This window comes from Acipenser ruthenus, chromosome 3 (assembly GCF_902713425.1).
Source record: "Acipenser ruthenus chromosome 3, fAciRut3.2 maternal haplotype, whole genome shotgun sequence".
In the NCBI taxonomy this organism is placed as follows: domain Eukaryota; kingdom Metazoa; phylum Chordata; class Actinopteri; order Acipenseriformes; family Acipenseridae; genus Acipenser; species Acipenser ruthenus.
Genome location: NC_081191.1, coordinates 47033033 through 47045188, shown reverse-complemented (window position 1 = coordinate 47045188; position 12156 = coordinate 47033033). Strand labels below are relative to the sequence as shown.

The 12156-nt window shown below is 36.5% G+C and overlaps 1 protein-coding gene across 1 annotated transcript in view; it reads right to left on the bottom strand.

Moving 5' to 3' along the window:
* LOC117394887 (collagen alpha-6(VI) chain-like) overlaps positions 1-702 on the bottom strand; it is a 105955-nt gene extending 105253 nt beyond the window's left edge. The window contains exon 1 of the mRNA XM_059013027.1: positions 643-702. The gene's annotated coding sequence lies outside the window, so the exon portion shown is untranslated. The remainder of the gene's footprint in view (positions 1-642) is intronic.
* Positions 703-12156: the final 11454 nt, after the last annotated feature.

Sequence of the window (12156 nt, the reverse complement as noted above, 5' to 3'; positions counted from 1 at the left end):
ATGTATATTACCGACATTTAACTGTCTGATGCTCTGTGTTCTTTATTTACAGTGCTCAGCAGTTCGTCTAAATTCTCGACCGAACAAAATACTTACCGGTAATTATCTTAACTGTATCGTCATATAATTTGTCTTTTTTTCTAATAGCACTTGCTTATAATAATATATTACCAGATATCTGTAGCATCTCTAGCAAAATAGTATTCCGTTTGAGAGTGCATGCTACAGTAAACACAAACCTTAAATGTTCTTTAGATTTTAGTATTTATACATTCCAAGTTGGTTAGGTTTATTTAAAGCCCGTTTAGTGTCATATTATTGAGATACAATCAAAGAAAATAAGTAAAACCATTAAAAGTTGGTACCACAGACAACACTGGAATTTTACAAAGGAACTACTCCTAATAAGACTATAAGTCTTCCTCAATTAATAACTTATATATATATATATATATATATATATATATATATATATATATATATATATATATATATATACACACACACACACACACACACACACACACTTTATCAAGTTGTATTGCTTTGCATAATGTATATACAATGTCGTTTATGTATTACATTGTGTATTACCAAGACTACCTGTGTAGCGTGAAACAAATATAGCGACCAAATACTCACAGTCCTGGGTCTTAGAGTTTGGTGATCCTGCTGCTGAACAGGCTAGGCTTTCTTGCAAACTAATTTTTATCGTTCTAAATGTTCTTCCCTGAAGCCCCTCCCCATGTACCCACGCCCAAATCATTTTAAATTTATCTGCAATCTTAAACATTCTTAAGCAACTACAAACAGTACATTTGTGATACTATACTTAATATTGAATATTGCCCCGTCATTTTAAATTATTTTTCAAAAATAACTTGTCGGTGGATTACTTCTAACCCAATAAAAAAATGATCGTACATTAAGCTTTTACTTTATTTATGAATAAGAGGGGCTCTGGAACAGAACATTAGTAGTACTGGTAGTAATTGTTTTAAAATATGAGGTAGGCTAATATGATACTGATGTTGTACAATCAGACTAGATAGCCTACTACCTTCAATCGATTTTGTTTCTAGTAAACTAAAAGATAAACTATATATATATATATATATATATATATATATATATATATATATATATATGAAACAAAGCAAGCAAACAAAAAACGTTTTAATAAGATGTCAATTGAGGAATGGCTAAATCAAAACATCCCTGAAAATACCAGCACCTTTTGAGATGTCTACAGTCGCTGTAAGTAGAAGGGGAGACCGGGATTGGTTGTCACACGGGTTGGTTGTCACAGTATGACACTAGATGGTACAGGCAGGTGATACTAACACTGAAATGTGTGTTCTATTGTCTGGAACTCAACCATCTTGTAATTTGAGGTCAATTCCATCTAACATAAAGGTCGGCACATATTTCATTTTTTTCATACCCAAAGTAAAAAATGTCTATCTTGTTATTTATGTTATAATTCTTAGTAGTATTGGATTGGTTTGAACTGATGGCCATGTTAATACAAACTGTTAATACAATAAAACAAAACCAGTATGCTAGGTTCTCCCAGTAGTACTGAGAGAATTAAACTGTCATGTAAAGTCAGGTTGGGGCAGATTGTCGCATAGTTTTTGGGGTAGGTTGTCACAGGTGACCGGCACATTTTCAACCGTCTAAATATCATATTTGGAATAAAGTTACACTGAAATAAAAACAAAAACATTTAAAAAAAAAATGTCAATTTGTACGTGAAACGTTATAACAAGGAACAGAACCTCACAGAATGTCACCAGATTGAGGGAAATAATAAAGAGTAAAAAAGTGTGACAACCGAGGGGATGGGGAAAAAGCCGGGAACAAGACGGAACAGCCCAGAATGGTACTTTAATTAATCCAATTGCATTAAAAAAAAAAACATACAAAGTTACACACACGTGAGGAGAATATTTTACCAATCAGAACAGATTAATAATGCGCTGTCATTAACCCGTTCCGGCACAGAACCTTCATTTTATCACCAAAATGCTCCCAGAACACTGGGTTCCAAAGGTGCAAAGACGACGAAAATTATACACACAATACAACTAAGTGAAAACAACATAACACTATTGAAAAAAACCACCGAACCGACCTTTCATTTCCTATTCCGTGCAACAAACAGCTGTATAAACAAAACTGCTCAGAACACTTGGTTCCGAAGCTGTACAGAGTATGAAAATGATACATACAATACAACTTAGTGGGAACAACATAACACTGCTGAAAAAAAAACACCGAACCAACCTTTAACTGCCCATTCCGTGCAATAAACAGCTTGATTAATAAAGCTATATATATATATATATATATATATATATATATATATATATATATATATATATATATATATATACACACACACACACACACACACAGCTGTGACACATAATACAGTGAGTAACATACTTACAAAAACTGTCCTAAGTGTTAACCGACCTTTAATTGCCCATTCCCTGCATGCAATGGGTTAATATGAATTGAACTACTGCAAATTCAAGAATAGGTATTCAGCCGAGGGGGATGTTCGTTGATTTTTACTGTCTATACACACTACACTTTTCAGCCTTGATAGAAACACCTGCAAAGAGCCACAGATTAGTTCTTAATGTAGGCTACTGGATCGGAACACTACATTTGCCTACAAATTCAATGACGACAGAGAATATCATGTTATTGACCAGATTGTAGGATATGTGGGAGCGAGTCATAGAAGCAAAGGTATATTTCAAGGTTTTAAAACGACATATCCCACAATTCTCTTCAACGTCCCGTCCTGCCTATTGGCTGAGAGTCGCAGAGCAAGCTGGGGTGGTACATTCAAAATTCAAACTACACAGATAGACGCAGAGCATTTAACTTATTTGTTTTTAAACTACTGACTGTCTCTGTTGAACCGAATACTGTTTTTTTTTTAGCTGTATTTTTATTTACATCGGCAGACGCGCTCTGGATGCAAGTACAGTGCTGACATGTCATTTCCTAAAATTATATTAAGCGAGGTTTCCCGTAAATATATAAAGAAAAAAGGCAGTGTATATTTCAGCACTAGTACAACAAGACCATGTACGGAATTATAATGAATGGACTATAGAATAGTCGTTTTTTCTTGTAACAATTTAATTGGTTTAAAAGCACGAGGTTTCAGGTAAATAAAGAAAAAAGCAGTGTATATTTTAGCACTACTAAGACCATGTACGGAATTAAAACAAATTGACTAAATAATAGTAATTGTTTTGTAACAATTTAATTGGTTTAAAAGCAAACAAGATTATCCATAATCTAATGTTCACCAAAAATAAATATAAAAAAAGAATTTCGACAAAAGCTGCCGCGAAGCACTGTGGTTGAAAGTGAAAACGTTAGCCACTTAACGTTTTTTCCACCAGAAAGGAGAAATGCAGAAACGTCAATCTGTTAACGTTTCTCTCGTGAGACTGGGGGGCTATCATCAACTTTCAATGCGTTGGTGATCACCTAACGGACCCCATGTGTTACTCATGGGGGACCACACAGACCATTCCAATGGGTCTGATGTGTCTTGATAACGCCGATTCAATGCATTGATTACAGTCCGATCGGGTGAATAGATAGAGATAAGAATGGTGAGGTGCAACTCGTCCCCAACAATTTGCACCTGCAACAATTGTCCCACTTGGGAATTCGTCCCTATTACTAGATGTACATATTTTAAGAGTCATAATATAAGAAAAATGTGTGTGTATTTTAGAGTGAGATGCAAAAGCGGCAGTAGTAAATGTGTGATATTGAGATTGCAATGTAAAACGAGTGAGATGTAGGTCGTATTGTTAAACTGTATCGCATTTTAAAGTGGTATCTGTTAGGCATGATGAGAATGGGGTTTCATTAGCCTGTAATGTAACATACAACCCCTGTGGGTACAAATGAGGCGGAGCATGTCAGATTTTGTTTTACAAGACGTCTAAAGCCAGTGTTTATTAAATTAATAAGAAAAAGGGAACGGGAACTGGGATCAAATAAAAGACTAAGACAACTAATAAACAAATTTATTTGTAACCTCGGCGGCCACTACAAAGCCCAATAATAACCCCCCCAGAAAACCCCACAGTCACACTCCACACCCGTGCTCACATCCACCCATTCAGTAATTGTTCCCTCCCTCCCTCGCCCGAACAACCAACAATAGCCCCCAATGCCCAAACACCTCCCCCTCCCTCCTTCTGTTACATTAGTAAATGTGCTCCCTCTGTGCACAGAATATTATAGGCTACAGTGTAATAATTAGACGAATTGTCATGCACTCGGCTAAGAATGACATAAGAGCGAGTGTCGAGAAAATGTGAATTAGCAAGGTATTCGATGAACTCACACTGTGTGTGACCCAGAGCAAATCACTTATCCTTGTGCTCCGTCCTAGAGACGTAAAACCGAGGTCGTATTGTAAGTGACTGTGATGCATAGTTCACCCCTAGTCTCCCCTAGTCTCTATACGTCGCTTTGGATAGAAGCGTCTGCTAAAATGACAAATTAATAATAACGAATAATTAACAGAGAAAACTGCTTGACACAGAGACTCCAGACCGCACCTAACTTCCCATTGAGAACGGTTAAAACTCCCAAAGAACCCCCAGGGGTTCTAATCTATATAGCCTTCAGATACTAAACATCCATGCAAATTGACTAAAAATCACAGGTTTTGTGCATGGCTACATATTTGAAAGCCATGTATTCAATTAGACTTCAGCAGTAAATAACTCGTTGGTGACTAAACATCGCGCTACTTATTAGCAGTAAAGGTCATACTGTAGCGAGGACTAAACTGGGTTTAAAATATAATTGATGGTAGCCGTCTACGCCACTGAAGGCACTACCTTCAGATTAAGTTAAAGATTTTAGGTTGTTAGCACCAGGTTCTTTTATTTGGGCCAGAGGATAAGATCTTGACCGAGTACAACACAAACACACAATAACAATGCCAGGTGTAAAATAATCACATTTATTTAAAACACAGTTTTGTTTCAATTCTCATATTGCACAAACTAGTGCTGTCTGTTAATTACAGTGTTTCAGTCAAACACTTCAATCTGATACATAGTTTCAATTGTTCAGTTGTTTTTTCTCAGACATTACACTGTTACATAGTTTAATATAGCAACATCTCATTTAGAGCAAGAATACATTGTTTCATTTCTCTCTCGTATTCAGACATATACACACAGCAATAGACAAGACAGGAGGTTCCCAAATTAAACACAGACATAAAAACAAAACAAATAGTATTAAAATCTAAACTGTTTTGCTTGCTCATTTTTCGTTACATGTTGTAAACACATAATTTTAAGGTAGTGTGTTTGCTTGTCTTTGCATTGTATACAAATATACGTACATATATGAATATTATTATTATTTGTTTATCTAGCAGACGCCTTTATCCAAGGCGACTTACAGAGACTAGGGTGGGTGAACTGTGCATCAGCTGCAGAGTCACTTACTACATCTTACATACCCTTTTCTTTAACCACTGGACCACACAGCCTCCTATGTTAAATACATTTAAATACAAATATATATATATATATATATATATATATATATATATATATATATATATATATATATATATATATATAATCATACAGCTCTAAAATCTGAATTAAAAATAAATAGAAACACTAAACAGAAAAAATTGAAAGAAGACAATTGGTTTGACGAAGATTGTAAGAATTTAAGAAAACAACTTTTACAATTCTCAAATAGAAAACACAGACAACCAGACAACCAAGATCTACAGTGCCTTGCGAAAGTATTCGGCCCCCTTGAACTTTGCGACCTTTTGCCACATTTCAGGCTTCAAACATAAAGATATGAAACTGTAATTTTTTGTGAAGAATCAACAACAAGTGGGACACAATCATGAAGTGGAACGAAATTTATTGGATATTTCAAACTTTTTTAACAAATAAAAAACTGAAAAATTGGGCGTGCAAAATTATTCAGCCCCCTTAAGTTAATACTTTGTAGCGCCACCTTTTGCTGCGATTACAGCTGTAAGTCGCTTGGGGTATGTCTCTATAAGTTTTGCACATCGAGAGACTGAAATTTTTGCCCATTCCTCCTTGCAAAACAGCTCGAGCTCAGTGAGGTTGGATGGAGAGCATTTGTGAACAGCAGTTTTCAGTTCTTTCCACAGATTCTCGATTGGATTCAGGTCTGGACTTTGACTTGGCCATTCTAACACCTGGATATGTTTATTTGTGAACCATTCCATTGTAGATTTTGCTTTATGTTTTGGATCATTGTCTTGTTGGAAGACAAATCTCCGTCCCAGTCTCAGGTCTTTTGCAGACTCCATCAGGTTTTCTTCCAGAATGGTCCTGTAATTGGCTCCATCCATCTTCCCATCAATTTTAACCATCTTCCCTGTCCCTGCTGAAGAAAAGCAGGCCCAAACCATGATGCTGCCACCACCATGTTTGACAGTGGGGATGGTGTGTTCAGGGTGATGAGCTGTGTTGCTTTTACGCCAAACATAACGTTTTGCATTGTTGCCAAAAAGTTCGATTTTGGTTTCATCTGACCAGAGCACCTTCTTCCACATGTTTGGTGTGTCTCCCAGGTGGCTTGTGGCAAACTGTAAACGACACTTTTTATGGATATCTTTAAGAAATGGCTTTCTTCTTGCCACTCTTCCATAAAGGCCAGATTTGTGCAGTATACGACTGATTGTTGTCCTATGGACAGAGTCTCCCACCTCAGCTGTAGATCTCTGCAGTTCATCCAGAGTGATCATGGGCCTCTTGGCTGCATCTCTAATCAGTCTTCTCCTTGTATGAGCTGAAAGTTTAGAGGGACGGCCAGGTCTTGGTAGATTTGCAGTGGTCTGATACTCATTCCATTTCAATATTATCGCTTGCACAGTGCTCCTTGGAATGTTTAAAGCTTGGGAAATCTTTTTGTATCCAAATCCAGCTTTAAACTTCTCCACAACAGTATCTCGGACCTGCCTGGTGTGTTCCTTGTTCTTCATGATGCTCTCTGCGCTTTAAACGGACCTCTGAGACTATCACAGTGCAGGTGCATTTATACGGAGACTTGATTACACACAGGTGGATTCTATTTATCATCATTAGTCATTTAGGTCAACATTGGATCATTCAGAGATCCTCACTGATCTTCTGGAGAGAGTTTGCTGCACTGAAAGTAAAGGGGCTGAATAATTTTGCACGCCCAATTTTTCAGTTTTTTATTTGTTAAAAAAGTTTGAAATATCCAATAAATTTCGTTCCACTTCATGATTGTGTCCCACTTGTTGTTGATTCTTCACAAAAAATTACAGTTTCATATCTTTATGTTTGAAGCCTGAAATGTGGCAAAAGTGTCACAAATGTGGCACTGTATGCCTTAGTTACAGTGAGACATTAAATAATTACACACACTCAAAAAGAAAAAGAACAACCACACCAATAAACAACTGACAGAAATCGAGGAGTCCATTAACTCAAACCAATTCTGGGAAAATTGGAACAAAGTGAATAAATCAAAACCGGACAAATTGGCTATCCAAAATGGAAACCCATGGAAAGAACATTTTGAAAAACTATACAAAACAATACCACAAAATGGACAAATATTAGAACAAAAAAAATATTCATGAAAAACTAAAACAAATGGAATTGTCAATTAAAGACAATCAGAACCCCCTGGACTCCCCGATCACTGAGCAGGAGCTAAAGGAGCTAAAAATAGAAAAGCCGGCGGGGCAGACAGCATCTCCAATGAGATGCTGAAACACAGCCGCCCCAAGCTGCAGGAGGCCCTGCTCAAACTCCTCAATATAATTCTAAAGGTGGGTTATTTCCTTGACATCTGGAATCAAGGATTAATTACACCCATATATAAAAATGGAGACAAATTCGACCCCAATAACTACCGGGGCATCTGTGTGAGCAGTAATCTGGGGAAGGTGTTCTGCAGTATCATTAATGTCCGGATACTGGCCTTCCTTACCGAACAGCAAGAGTCAGATTGGCTTCCTTCCAAAACAACGGACATCTGACCACATTTACACCATACACACCCTAATAGACAAACATGTAAACCAAAATAAAAAGATAATATTTGCTTGTTTTATAGATTTTAAAAAAGCTTTTGACTCAATTTGGCATGAAGGATGATTTTACAAACTTATCCAAAGCGGTGTAGGGGATAAAGTATATGACATCATCAAATCTATGTATACAGAAAATAAATGCAGGGTTAAGATTGGCAATAAAAGAACATAATTTTTCTCACAAGGGCGGGGAGTGAGACAGGGTTGCAGTCTGAGCCCAACACTGTTCAACATCTATATCAATGAGCTGTCAACAGTGTTGGAGCAGTCTGCAGCTCCTGGCCTCACTCTACATGACACTGAAGTTAAATTCCTGCTCTACGCAGATGACCTGGTCCTGCTGTCACCCACAGAGCAGGGTCTTCAGCAGGGCCTGGCACTCCTAGAGCAGTTCTGTCAGACCTGGGCCCTGGCAGTAAACATGAACAAGACCAGAGTCATGGTATTCCAGAAGAAAGCCAGATCTCAGGGAAATAAGTACAATTTCACCCTGGGCAAAAACACTTTGAAACACTGCACACACTACACCTATCTAGGCCTAGAAATCAGCGCGTCAGGGAGTTTCAACCTGGCAGTGAATGCACTAAAAGAAAAAGCATGCAGGACATTTTATGCTATTAAGAGAAACATGTATATAAAGATCAGAATATATATATTGAATTTTTCATAGTATAATACAGGATCAGTGAAAGTGTTTGCCCAGCCTGACCTGTACTGTTTAGTTGTTTTGTGTTTGTGATTATTTTTGTTTAAATCTTTTGTTTTGCTCTGTGAGCAAAATGTTTTTGTTTAAACCTCTTATTTATTTTTGTATTATTTAAACGGCGCACGCTGTGTCTTTCACTGCAGCACTGCCTCAGTGTGTTTGCTCCTGCTTCTGGCCTGACGTCACCACTTAGCCACCCTGCCACAAATGGCTACACTTTTTTCTTGAAAATAATTACACAAAATAGCTTTAAGGAAAAAAATAAGAAATATATTATGTATCATTCCACTGAGAAAAAATAGTCCCTGAAGACTGTTTGATTGTAACATATATTTTGTACTTTTTTATTTGCCATAAACATTACATTGAACATTGCCATTGACAGTAACATTTTCGAGATGAAATGGCATTTGGGAATTGAAAGCAGACTGATTTCTGACATCTGAGGAATGATTCACACTGAGGGAGGGGCTTCCGAGTGGTTTTTTTTGTAGGAAATGATCCTACTCAGGGTTTGCGGTCTTCAAGAGAAGCTGACCAATTTCTGAGGCATTTCTTTGAGTTACATTTCTTTGAGAGCTGAACTATTCAAATCAATTACCAAGGAAAAGACCAATTATTATTATTATTATTATTATTATTATTATTATTATTATTATTATTATTATTATTGCACAATCTTTTTTCCTGAACTTTGTTCTATTCTCACAGACATCACACAAACCCTAGATGAAATTATTTTCCTGTAATTCACCGAAGCCCATCTATTATTTTTTCTCTCTCTCTCTCTCTCTTCTCTCTCTCTCTCTCTCTCTCTCTCTCTCTCTCTCTCTCTCTCTCTCTCTCTCTCACTCTCTCTTTTATTTCAGGACATTTTGGGCAAAAGCCCTTCTTCAGCTGTGTAGAAAGAAAAATAACTTGTTGATTTTCAAAAATTCTGAGGATGATGTTAAGATGATATCAGAATACAATGTTCATTCCAAGAGGCTCCAAAGTTCCAAGTTTGAAGATAAACTCACGTTCTCTTTGCTTCCGAGTATAATTTGTACCAAAACACTGACTGATTCCACAGATGGTGATGTCTTCAGCAGTGTGATTATTGCTGTTGAAGTGTCAGACTACTGGAAATGTCAAGGTGTTGATTTGAATGCTTCGTAAATGTTCCACAAAAAGATCCTGAAATAAATTATTTTTTTAATCATTTAAACTTTGTGTGTACAGTACATTATTTTTATTTTATTTTTTAAATATTTTTTGTTCTTATCAACCTTCATTTTTGTACACTGTAGTTCTACCTTCCCTGAAACATATATATATAGACACACACACACACACACACACACACACGGATGAAGGCTATATTTGCATCCTGAGCCATTCGAAAAAAAGGCATAATAGCACAGTAGTGATGTCAAAATCTCATAATTCCCCTAGAGGATAATATACTTGAACTTTGACCCATTTGACTCCTCAACACCACTTTCAATTCCAACACAAAATGTCTAGTTTTCAGTAACTTGATAACACCCACAGTAGAGAAATGTTCATTAATGATCAACAAAATGAGGCCAAAATGGCTGGAAATCCTATTGTTTTTGCTAGAATTATTGGGTTTAGAAGCCAGAATGGCTGGGAAGCCTATTGTTTTTGTTAGGATTTTTATTATTTTCTTTCTTCAGCTCTTTTTCAAACGGCTCTAAAATCAACACCGTTGCATGGAAACTCACGAAACTTGGTAGGGTGGTAGGCACCTAAGGGAAGTTGTGTCAGAACGAAAATGAAGGTCATAGGTCACCTGGTGTGGTGGCGATAATGGATTTCTCGAGAATTTTGGACAATTAAAAAAAAGCTTCTTCTCCGAAACTGATTATTGCAGAGATGTGAAACTTGGTACAATAGATTACCCTCATGACCTAGATTTACAGTTTTTCAAGAAAAGTCGATTGATCACATGGTTGGTCTTCTTCTCTGAAACCATTATGCCGATTGAAGCGAAACTTTGCATACATAGCCTTGGCAAGCCATGGCCACCGCGAGCCAATCAAATTTCAGCTATGGCGAATTTGCACATATTTGCACATATTGCAGTATTAATTTAAGGTACAATGTTGTAGACTCATGAATCTTCACAGAGCAGTGGAGGCCTATGGGAATTAATGTATACTCTATTAAAAAAATACCTTGATCTTGACCTTTGACCTGTCATTAAGGTTATGATTACTATGGAACACATATATGAACCCATATATGCTCTATCAAAAAATGCCCTTACCTGTGACCTCTGACCTCTGCTAAAGGTCAAATGTAAAACTTACTTATAACTCCTTTGAGAGTGCAGACGGTGCCATAGTTACTATTGAACACATATATATAAATCTGAAAATCATCATTCCTGTGTCAGTACAATTAACTTAAAATTGTGTTTGTGCATGAACCAAGATGGCCACCCAATGCATTTTTTTGAAAAAAATGTTCAAAATCTTTTTCTGGAGAACTGGTTAAGTTACTGATTTCAAACTTGTCAAATATCAAGAACTAAACCCGGTTCTTCCAGTAATTGCTTAAGTGTTTGGTACTGGTACTGGGGCTTGGGAGCCATAAAACTGCCTGGCATTCTGGTTATTATTATTATTATTATTATTATTATTATTATTATTATTATTATTATTATTATTATTATTATTATTATTATTTCTTCCCAAAACTTTAAACTGCTCCTGTCCGACGTGATATTACCAATTAACATGAAACTTGGCAGGTAACATCCCGTGTAGATTACAGTTCAGATGCAAAAAAAATTGCACTCCTGGCGGCCTGATAGATTTTTTGGAAAAACCTTTCAAAATCTTCTTCTTGGGAACCGCTGAACCGATTGATCTGAAACTTCGCATATGTCATCAGCAACCAAACCCACTTCAAGTTAATAAATTTTACTATCAAAATGGCTGCCACCAAATTCGCCAAAATGCACCCAAACATCAAACTGCTTCTATTTGCAAACCGTTTAACCAACTAACTCTTAACTTGGTAGGTGTCATTCTGGGGACAATGGAATTCAAATATGGCAAAATGGTGTTCTTTTGTAAAATAAGATGGCTGTCAGACTTACATTTTCTTCTTAAATTTAAAACCACTTCAGTTGAAAAATGGTTTATTTGATTAACTCCAAAAATTGTGTTTGTGTGTAAACCAATATGTCAACCTGACGCATTTATTTAAAAACCTTACAGTGCACATAGGTTATGGTTACTATACAACATATTTAGGACCCCATATATGCTCTATTCAAAAATGACCCTGATCATGACCTTTGACC